The following is a 12,341-nucleotide window of genomic DNA, read 5'->3' on the forward strand; positions in this document are numbered from 1 at the left end:
GCTTAAGCGTCCTCCAATTTTTAATGATCGATCATAGTCCCAACACGTACGGTGGTAACACAACACAAATTGACTAGCATGAAGGGGGAAACCCCAAATCTTCTCTTTTGTGAAATCGATCAACGCAATGAATCGTAAGCATTTTGAGAGCCACACATACAGAGCAAACAAATATACAGAAAGGGAGTCCAGATAAATATATGCAAACAAAACGCAGAGGCGTTCTTGTGCTTTCTTCGTTATGGTGCAAACTTCCAAGCAAGTTGACATGAATACTTCATATGCAACACAATTACACAACAGAGCCGCTGTTCTTCAATCATAATCACAAGGGTTTCTTTACTTAAGAAACCCTTGTGATTATGATTACAGCGCACTGTCCTCTCCTCTGTCCCCTCAGCTGTGTGTCCTGCGCTGTTATTCAAACTTTAAAGCATGTTTCTTTATTTGAGGCTTTTGATATGTCTTTTACGAATGTAGGAGCCTAATTTAACTAGTTTCATTTCGTTATATCACTGCAGCGATGACTATCAGCCTACGACTGGCACGTTTTGAAGTTCTTAAATAACATTTGGTAGGTTTATAGCGTGCCTGAGGTGGAACTTTAAATTTTTATATTCTCTTTTTTAAGATACGTGCATGCGCTTATTTTGCGATTTAGGGAGACCTTTGCAGTCCATTTCGGTGCGATGCTGTTCCGCACTACAGTCGAACGCATTTATAAGAAACAGGCTCATGCTCAAAAAGGTGTTTTAGATATCCAGTAATTTAATATGCCCAAACTCGCATATAACGATCCTGAACTAGTATGAGGCGTTCGTTATATACGAATTTATTATCTCCAGTGGAGAAAAGACGCAAAAAAATATATTGAAGACAGAAGTAGGCACTAAAGTAGAGAAAAAAATGTAAGCACGAGTTCTTGCCTGTGTCTTGAAGCCTTGCTTAGCGCTACCGAGAATGGCATTCTCAATGAGGAAGAATGTATTCCCTTTACGAATTTACTGTTCTAACAGCGGATTCTTCACGTTCTATATAGTCATTTGCCAGTTCGTTATGAGGGAGCTTCACTAAATTCTCGTTATAGCGCACGCGATGAACCTCACCCCTACTTAGGCCACTGCGCCAACCTTTTCATCACAGTTGATTCTTTCTCGATCTCTCGTTATAGCGAAATCGCTTTATTCGAAATATCGCTGTATTTAATGTTTTTCATCTTCTCGCCTTCTGATTCTCCCATAGCTCCTACACTTCGAACTGTATACTGCTTATAACGAAGTCAATTTTCGGTAACTTCATTACAATGAGAGCTTACTATATTTTGCCGGAGTGTCGGTCCGTAAGTTTCGCGCGTCCGATATAGACAATATTTCGCTTTTTCCGGGTTCGTTATTTTCGAAATCGACTGTAAGGTTACGATTTGGCTTTGATATCTAATTTGCCATACTGCTCACTTTCACTAAATAGCGCATATGATCACACGCCGGGCCTAAAATTAATAGGTACAGTAACGCACAGGTTCAAGCCAAGGGATTTTTAAGCCGCACGTGGGGTGTGTTAAGCTAATTGGTTGACAACACTGGTACTTACTGTATGCGTTAGAACATCCCGCGGCTCCACGAAATCTATGAATCCTGACCTGCTGCCAAGATCAGGTGGACCAAAATGGAGCTGGTGATATCGCATGTATTATTCTCAAGTAAGGTAACTTTTGTGGCCCGGAGAGAAAAAGATAGCGAGAAACGAATGAAGTAACGCGCACAGAAAATTCGGCTTTCTACTTTCGGGCAAAGAGTAACAGATAGAAATATTTGAAAAAGAAAACGAAAAAAAAGCAGACAGACAAAGCACAAGCACATGATCACGCCACGGGATCATAAGTAACACCAATTAATACAAAAGCCATCTGAGCAGGCTCTTATAAGAACGCAAAGAATGTCGTCGTTCCCTTCTCCAGCGGCAACTTATGAGGTCATCATTCCAAGATACTGTCCAAATTTCATAGCAGCGACCAACATCGGATATCAGAAATTGTGTCGTGATCACCAATAGGCTTATGATACATCTGAACTTCACAAACGAAACCGTCTACCTAAGCACCTTTAAGATCACGTTCCAAGGGCCGATGCAAAGGTAGGCTAATTAACTGTTTGACGAATGCTTCGCTTCACATCGATTCCAACATGTGCCTTGAGTATCCGTAATATACAGAAATGAGCACCAACTTCGACATCGTACCGCTTTCTTTCGGCCAACGATGGAAAAGGTTTCAACAACACAACTTGAGGAATATTCGGCTAGCATCAGGAGATCTTATATTAAAGGGCATTAAAGAAGCATAAAGATTAGTACTGTAAGAAAGCTATATTGGGATTGCCTGCAACACTAATTAGATATATAAACAAAATCTCAAGCCTAAGCAGGGCATCAACAAAGGCTTTCCAATATTGAATACATCAGCAGCGCTTGCATAAATTCGGCTCTTCATTGATATTATCAGGAAGTTGCTGTAATTAATACTTCTTCAGGAAGCGCAATCAAGCCTGGAAAAATTCGGAGGACATTTAAGAGGAAGCTTTAGCTCGGGCCCAACTCCGACGCGGCCTATTCAAATACATGTAAAACGCAAAAACGCTTTTATGAGATAACCTCTGGACTGATTCCAATGAAATGTGTTGCATTTGAGAGAGGAAGTTAAATTTTAGTGACAGTTGCACGCCGAATTTCGATTTAGGGCCTAAACTTTGTTTAAAAGATTTTCAAAAATTCCAAGGCTTGAATAAAATAGGAGCATGAAGTTCACAAATTAATAGCTCTGAATCAAGAACAAATATCGCGGTTCTATAAACGGCATCCATTAGATCATTCAAAGCCGACAAATTTTATATGTGAATTTGTTACGTTGTGTACAAGGCTTCTCCAATAGCTGCATTTCCGTATTACTGAGCTTTTTTTTTAGATTCATGTGTAACGTATCAATTCTGTCCGCTTTAGATCTACTATTACATGCAATTCACAATTGCGATATCATTTTTCTTTGCTGAGCTGGAGAGTTGAAAAGTTGATAGTATTGTTTTCTGAAAATTTCCTATTTTTGCCAATATTCAGTAAAAATTTGCGACCTAAATCAAAAATTCTACACGAACAGTCACTAGATTTCAGGTTTTTCTTTTAAATGCATGAAACCCCGTCAAGTTTGGTAGAGTGGTTGACGAGAAAGACGAATTCTCCTTTTACATGTACTTAGATATGCGCACCCGAGCTAAAGCTTCCTCTTAAGCTTCGCCTTTAAGAGTGGAACGTGTTAGCATTGAAAGATCCCTGACTGGTTCTCACGCTGCCCGGCGACCGCAGCTTATACAACCTTAATTTTTACCGGAAAACGCTGGCGCCGAACACTATGCACGAAGGCGAGTGGGCGAGCTTTCTCGTAGAAACGCGGCCTCTTGCGTGGGCCGCGCATGCGCGGAGGCGAGAGCCATCTGTATGGTGTTGTTGCAAGAAACCGAGCGCAGCGCGCCGATCTATGATTGGTAGAAACGCTGCAAAAGGGGGTTTACGTTTGAGTTTCCGCGCAACAGAATTACGTTTTCTGGTATGTTCAAATTACAAACCGGAGCTGTCATGTCTGTACGTTGTGTTTAGCTTGTACTTTACGATTTTTCTGACGCATCTTACTTTGAGGAATTCAATCAGTCCAGGAACGCCTCTGCGCCACGCGGAGGGCCTGCGTGGTTGTGGTTCGGAACGATTCTTTTGCTAAACGACGTCTGACGCAAGACTCCGACACGGGATTTTATGCGTTAAAAGCCCTAATGGAGAAACAAGAAATTAAGTATATCTCGTACTCTCTGCTGATCCCAGCTTAGTGCAGAATGTAGAAGTATTATGCAGGGTAGAAGGCCGTAATCATAGGTTAGTGAGATTTAAAATTGCTCTCAATTTGAAGAGAGGAAGAATAAAATTAGTTTTAAAAAAACAGACCAACCTAGACGCAGTAAGGGTAGAAGCAGACGAATTGAGCCTGGGGATCGCTAACATAAATGCAGTTTTAGAACATGAACAGAAGTTGACATAGAGGTAATGAATGAAACTGTAAGTAGGCTTATTTCAGAAGCAGCATTTGAAGTAAGAGATCAGGCACCAAGGTGACCGGTAGGTAAGCTCTCCCAATTGACAAAGGACGTAATAAAGAAAGCATGAAAGCGTCTAACTCAAGAGATCAGAAAGAAATCGCTGACCTGTCAAATCTGATAAACAAGAAGAAAGTAACCGATATTCGAAATTATAAGGTTAGAAAGGTTGAGGAAGTAGTAAAATATGGCCGCAGCACGACATCGGTGAGAAGAAAACTTGGAAAACGTGGGCCACGGCGTCGGGTGGACGCCGTGGCCCACACCCAAAAAACCGGCCTGGCCCACTCCCAAAATTGAGTTAAGGTGGATTAAGGTGGGTTAGGGTTGATTAAAGTGGATCACGGTCGATTGAAGGGGATTAGAGCGGATTAACATGAATTAAAGTGTATTAAAATGATTAGGTGGATTAATGTAGCTTGAATTGGATTTAGGTTGGGGCTAATTATAGCAGGGTGGATAAAAATGAAAGAAGGTGGAGCTTTAATTTATGATGATATCTTAGACAAGTCCTCGTGCTTTCGCCTTCAATTTACTCCAGATCGATACTTAAGTGACTGTCAACTTTTGATTCTGGCCCTCTGTACCAATATGGCCAGAGACGCGTCCTGTTTGTTGTGCAGTTTATCTGCTTTATTTGCGATAAACGAAGTGCTCCTCTAAACTCGTTTCAATTTGTTCAATTGAATGCCAACCTTCATACAGTTTAACGTTTCCATTCCTCTCGCAGAACAGACTTATTAATAAAAGGGAGAGCGACACAGATCTTTGCTTTCTGTTGCTCTTTAGATCTCCCAGTTACATGATCGAAGTGCCTTAAGGGAGCCACGGTACCACTGGCCGTCTAAAAGATCGGAGGAAAAAAAGAAAGGTTACAGTATTCAAATATCGTGTACAAAATTAACCGTGGTCTCCAAGATCCCGCGCGCCCGTACTGTCTCGAAGGCCACGCATGGATGCGCTTCGCCAAAAGGCCAGTACGAACGGAACTGGTCTCTGCACAGGCGACGTTGGCGATAGCAAGAAGCCAAAGATCAACACAAAGGTGATGTGACCACCAGTCGCGGCGCGCACGTGCAGCTATTAAAGATAACGCGGGCATATTTCTTGTGGTGGAGTGTGCACGCATAACGTTTTCATGAATTAGCGCAACCCGGAGAGAGTGAAGGAAACAAGCCGAACACGACGAAACAGGAGGCAGAAGGCGCTACACTTTAAACTCATGAGATGCGGTTGGAAGATTGGTGGAAGGAAAGTAGGGAAAAGACAAGCGGAAACGTACAAAAACAAAGTTCACAATAGGGGTTCAGAAAATGTGGTTATGAGAATTCATCGTGGTTTCTTTTTCTTTTTTTTTCTTTTTTAACCTAAGCAGGCCATTAGGCAGTATAATAGCAAGAGCTTGGTGGCGCAACCCACCGCCCCGTTCCAAAGGGGACGCTCATAAGATTCATCCATCCATCCAGCCATCCATCCATCCATCCATCCATTTACTCGTGGCACATGTGAAAGCTTACATTCTCAGTGCAAACAACGAAAACACTCGCAGTTCATTGTACACGTGCCGGAAAACTCAGCAATGTCTGTGCCTTACATGATAAGGTCATAGATAGCGAGCGTACCTGCATCTGATGATGATGATGAACCGCTGACATTTGGCTCGCACCCACTAAGGGGGATAGGCCAAGAATCGGGCGGCAAGAAGTAGCTAAAGGGAATTCTTATTTGAAAACAATAAACTCAAAGTAAAAAAATACAAAAAAGGAGATGTTGCAATAACTAGACTAGTTTGCAAGCGAGCACTCAACTAACTGAAAGGTGAATGTTAAAAGAGGCTACAATCAAGGAGAAATTAATGCTAATCAACAATGAGAGAAACCAATTTAGGTGAAATGAATGTATATTTGATATCTAGAATAAAGATACAATAATTAGCAGTGCAAGCGTTTTGTTTCAGTTAAATTATGAAATACTGCGGAACAAGCGTTTCTGCGACTATAGCCTGGTGTCGTGGCCCCAGATGGTAACAATACTGGTATATTACATAACCCTAATTCAATTTTCCAGAGTGGATCAGCGAGTAATATCCTTCTCTGGTGTAAATATCGTCTGCATGATAAATAGTGTTATGTGGCTTCAGCTTCCATTATTTCACATGTCAGCTGGTTATAATAACGTCCTCTAAGCGCACACCTGTTGAAGTCAGGGGTGCAGTCACGGCTATCGCCGTGAGAAGCAAGAAAACCGCGTGCTGCGATTTTATTTGGAACATTGTTGCATTGCTCGCGCAGCCTGTGATTAAGACAGCGTCTCGTCTGTCCAACATAAGATTTCTCACAAGACAAAGTAATCCTATTTACAGCATATCGTGCACAACCTGTAGATGTGTTCAACAGATCTGCGTTTATAGGACTTGCGTTGATAGGATTTGCGTTTGTCATAATCAACTGACATGTGAAATGACAAAAAAATTGCCTTGCTCTTGCGGCCCTGCGAAAACGGATGTCCAGCGAAGCTGTTGAAGGAGGCCACTAGAACTGCTGAGGAGGATTTGCAATGCTTTATTGCGTTAGAGTAATGGTAGTGACTGTAATTTAACGTAACGCAGTAATGTAATTTTGCACAGATGTGTGTAAGCTTACCGTCTACAGCTTTCCCATGTTAAGAATTGGCGTGTCTTAGTTTGCCGGCACTTGTAGTCTCTGTTGTTGTACAGGGTGTCCCAACTATCATGCACCAAAATTTAAAAAAAAATATGCAAATGCCACGTAGCTGCAAATAACCAAGGTAATGTTGCTTGCCGTCGCTTGGAGATACTCAGACAATTTTCTGCGTTCCGCCTAATTACATAATTAGTCAATTAATTAATCAACCTCTCAAATATTACAATCAGATGAAAAGCGTCAGTGAGAATATTGTAGAGCAACATGAAAGACTCCCAATACAGCTTTCTGTTGCTTAATGCGGGCGACCTAAAATTTTTTTTCCGAGCGTGAAAGTAGCCCGCGAATACGCGGAAAGCGCCTCGAGCGGCAAGTCAGGCGACAGTATTGCGTGTATTCACGGCCTTCTTTCACGCTCTGAAAAAACACTTTTATGTAGCATGTATTGAGCAACAGAAAGCTGTACCGGGAGGTTCTCACGTTGCTCTACAATTTTTCTCATTGACACATTATATCTAATTATAATACTTGAGAAGTTTATGTGATTTGGCGGATTGCAAAAAAAAAAAAATCATTTGGGTATTTCCAAGCGACGGCAAACAACGCCACCTTGGTTCTGTCCATCTACGTGGCATTTGCATATTCTTAAACCTTGGTGCGTGATAATTGGGACACCCTGTGTAAGCTTTCACAGGTGTCACGAAAACGGTCATGAAAACGTTGCGGAACACCGGCTCGCTCAAACAGCCAACCTTGTGCGTACGCGTGAGCCGACCTCTAGACGATTCGAGCGACCCATTATTGGTTTCTTGTTGTGCGGACTAGAGAGCGCTGGAGAAGTTAAATGCTTATACAGACCAATTCTAGCTGCTCCAGATTTTTTTTTGCTTGCCGCAGGCTTGAGCTATACGCCATAAATTTGATCAGCTAGTCGCTGCGGCTGAAGATGGCTATTCAGATGTACCACAATCTATGGAAGAATGTTGCTCCCTTATATATCAGCCGATAATTTTATAAATTTGCGCGCTTCGATGAGCAAGCCCACTCGAAAGCGACGAACCATTAACGCATGCGTGTGTCAATCCGTGGTTCATCTTAAGGCGCACGGACTCTTCTTTGCGTGTGTCTTCTACTCTTACCCCTCTTCTCTCTCTCTCTCTTTCTCGTTTTGGAGCTCCAGGCGATGTCTTCCATTTCTTTCTATTCTTCCGAGCCAACACTTCGTTCGCATGTCCTCGCGCGGATAAAGTTGGCTCACGAAAGGTCGGCCCATCGTCATTCCGCTTGCCACCTGCTCACCGCAGCCGTCACCCCCGGCGCGGAGGGCTTTGACCCTCCGCAACCTTGCGAGCGCGCGGCTCTGGCGGCGGCTTCACAGCCGGCATGAGCGAAATGCCGCCACGCGAATCTGCCAGCATGTGTGTGCGTGCGTGGGCATGCGCGCAAGCGGGCCGGCACCACCGCGGCACCTCAGTGCACTGAGAAAGAGAGAGAGAGAATGCCCCTCCCCCTCCTCACCCTTTGTTTCTTTTTTTTTTTTTTCCTATGCAATGAACGACGAACCGCCGTTTGCTGCGGCTGTGTAGCGGGCACTGCTATCTCGGGGCGCCGCGCTGGGTAGTTTGATACGACCTATCGCCTTTTCCTCTCGCGAAGGTGAAGCAACCAACCATCCCTCAAAACCACGCGATGTGGACGTGGCATTTCGGTCGCCGAGCGAGAGAAGTGGGGGGAGCGTAAGCGAGCATACGCACTGTCGACACCGAGATATTAAACACCGTGCGGGAGTCGCTCAATGTCACCGCTATGTAGTCGAGGAGGACTGCGCGCGCATTTGAACATGCCGGCGGGTCGTTGTCGCGCGAGACATTTGCGCAGGACAGTAGGCGACATTTCGAGCAGCGCACAGGCGTGCCACCTCTGACACGTCTGACGTGCCTACGGTGGTAATGTCATAGTGCCAATGGCAAACGAGGCGCTAGAGACAGTCAGGCGCTCTGCGCGGCATTTTGCGGGTGCGTCATGGTGTTTAGCGTCGTCCGCTTTTCTTACAGCAGACACAAGATTAATTATCTGTTCTTTGTATGAAAATTGTGAAAGCCATAGTCCCACAGCCATACACGTGGTATGTTCTCTTAAGCGGAAAATGGTGCCATTCAAAATTTAATTCAGGGTTTTTACTTTCGGAACTACCGTCTCATTATGAGGCACGCCGTAGTGAGGGACTCCGGAATAATTTTAAGTGCCTGGGGTTCTTTAATGCGCATCCAATGCACGGGCGCTTTTTTGCATTTCATCCCCATCGAAGTGCGGCCGCCGTGGCAGGCATCCGATCCAGCGCCCTCGCGCCTAGTAGCGCAACACCATAGCAACTATACGCCACCACGGCGGGTGATGATGCCTTTGCTTGAGATTCTACGAGCCAGTGATTACGACAAAAAAAAAACAGTACACGAACCCCGGGCACTCGATCATGCAAGATCTAGTGAGCGGGCAAGCCGCGATATGCGGTGTCTTACGCCCTGGAGTGGCCGCATCGATAGCTGGGCTTCGTCCGGTGAAGTCAAGCACCCCTCGTTACCTCTTCGGTGTCTGTGCTAAGACATAAAGGAACGCGCGCTTTCTTTCACTTCGCTGGCAGTGGAAAAATAGCGATACAGCCACCCCTGAGTGTGTTTTGAGTAATCAGTGCGCAAAGGGTTATGGTATCAGGGCGAAAGCGGAGGGCAGGCAGTAGAAAGACGCACTGTAGCCGGCAAATGAAGGTCAGGTTTAAGGGTCTTGGAAGAGCTGTAAACACAGAAAGAGGATTACTGCCAGCCCTAGAGCATGTCGGTAAACAAATAGAGAGAGAGAGAGAGAGAGAGAGCGTGATGGGCTTGTCAGAAGCTGCAGATTGTAAGAAGCCAGCCTTCGATAAAGAGCCGCTACCTGTGTATCCAGCGAAGCAGTGACGCGAAACGCGACGCATACAGTATGAAAATATTTCATAGAAATATTGTAGGAGGCAGCGCGGAAGCACTTGTCCAGAAGAAGAACCATGCAAATGCTTGTGGGATGGTATAGCATCCCACAAGCATTGTGCGTATACCACAACAATTGGGCGTATACGCACAATAATGGCGTAGTATGTAAGAGGCATAATTAAGGGCGGACGGGCACGAGAAATTGTCTTCACTCGGAGAAAAGGAAACTCCACTGTTCTGCTCAAGAAACTATAGGAACTCTTAACGCCGTCTGGTGGGTATACGTCGGGAACTAAAGGTGACGGTTTCCGGAGCTTGCGGACACATGGCTGTGGATATACCACTATCATATAGCTGCGCTATTAGAATAGTCGGCTCTTCAGTAACCAAACTTCACATAATGTCGCAGTTGTTAACCGCATCACAGCAGTGCCTTGATGGTAGGTGCGTGCGAAAGCCCTCGCGGTAGTAGGCAACGGTCCGGACCCATCCTGACGCCGCGAAATAATTCCTAGCATACGACGTCGCTTGGTCAACTTGAGGCGTTACTATTGATAGATTAGAGGGGGAAAATACCAGTGGCAGCCAACGAGCGGACTGTTAGGAGTGCCTCACTCTGACGTTGCTGCATGCACATTGGCAATCGTCGATGGTTAAGTGCCGCAACGGCAGCTTCAACCTTGCGCTCTCATCCGAGTAACCAGCGCAAGCTTATTTCGAGAACCAGAACGTAGCTCGCTCCGTTCTGCTTGCCCACTGCGTACATGCGTGCGTATCACAGAAACGCACCCGAAATATACCGTGATTGTACCCAGCTATCCATGAAACGCACCCAAGCTAGACTCGTAATTGCGCGCAATATTCTCCAGACAGTACTTCAACGGTAAAGCTTTTATCTCTCCTCTTCGTGTATGTGTCACTAACTAGAGCGAGGCCAAATCTCCGCGAAAGGGAAAAAAAAAAAAGAAAAATGAGCCTAGTTCGCGATATCGAACCGAGGGCACGTTCACGAAGCCCTTGGCGCCCGACTTATTCTGTCTCAGAGAGCGGGCACCAAGAAAGAAATATTCCATGCATTGTATAAAGGCTTTCTGCATGTTGCCCCTATCGCGGTTCAGTCACTCAAACCTGCGCTATCAGCGCAGTGCAATGCCCCCGGGCAACAATTCCCTCTCACGGTGCTATCGTCGATCCGAGAAGCTCACGGAGTCCGTGATCTCTGCGCAACGTTGCTTCAGGGTCCTCTGCCTTACAAATGACATGCGCGTGGCCTCTTCAAATTCCGGTGGACTTGAAGTCAGCGGTTCTCAATAATTAACCATATATACGGCGCTCATCTTCAAGCTTCACGTGTTTCCACTTATCTTTCTCGGGTCACTGGCGTGTGTCGGGTGATAAAAGATTCGTAGGCCGCGGGGTGCCTTCGTGGGCCACGAATTTCTTTGCGTAGCAAGTCGGCCACTTAACAGCGCCGCCCGAGCGCTCAGTTTGAAGTCCTTCCCTTCCACGTACTCGCTCGTTCGATTAGACAAGTAGACATTGTAGTGCACTTGTTCTTTGCCAGACGCGAACCCTTTGCCACGCTTCTAAAAGCAGTGCGCGAGTTTAGGCGGTAATGGGCCAATCCGGACGTTCAACTCGACTAAGTCCTAGCGCAGAAACAAAAATAAAACAAGAAGCGAAGATTGTGGGGCGTCTTTCGTCAAACTGTTCTAAAGCGCAGCTATGTGGAATACAACTACTGCTGAGACCTGGATCCTTGCTTGGGCTACTGCCTTGCTACTTGAAAGCCACAAAATGACCTTTTCCGTTCGTCGTACCCACATATGTGGGCCGCTCTTATGGTTTGTGTTTACTCTATCTCCATTTCAACACCATGGCGATCCTGTTTTATTTCAATAGTCGTTCATCATACACTACTTAATCTGCTTTTCTTTTTTCATCTATTATTTTCTCTTCTGTTTCTCCGCGGTATTTTAGTGAATTCTTTGTCACCGGACATTCATGAACCCACGGTCATAGTATATACCAATAATGTGTTAGCATGTTTTTTTCAACGGATCTTTGAGTTACCTTTTCAAGCAATGCAAAAAAATATAATTAAAGGAATTTCAAGTGATGTAATAGAAGTACGTGTCTGTGTGTAAAATTCACTGAAATCAAGTTCGCTTACTGTCTTGCTGGGATGAAATTAAGTATAGTAACGCTAACTTGCACCTGTTGCGGTGGTTCAGTGTCTGTGATGTTCTACTTCTAAGCAGTACAGGTTGCGGGTTCGATTCCAGATCGCAGCGGCCGCATTTTAATGGGGTCGTCATGTGCGCGTACCTGGGCGCTTTTTTTTCCCTTCTTTTTTTGTGTGTGCGTGTTGCTTAGGAAGCCAGGAGTGTGTCATGTAATCAAAGGGTTAGTGCTTCACTCGTGGCCTCATATGGTACGTATATGTCTCGTTGTCGCAGAAATGTCTTGGTCTAGCGTATCTTGCTATCAAAATTTGTAACTAAACTTGCTCAGCCGCTAGCACATGGAAATTCGTGGGCAAGATCATAGGTCGTAACGAATAACAAGGGTTTCCATGC

Source organism: Dermacentor variabilis, chromosome 5 (genome assembly GCF_050947875.1).
Source record: "Dermacentor variabilis isolate Ectoservices chromosome 5, ASM5094787v1, whole genome shotgun sequence".
NCBI classification, from domain to species: domain Eukaryota; kingdom Metazoa; phylum Arthropoda; class Arachnida; order Ixodida; family Ixodidae; genus Dermacentor; species Dermacentor variabilis.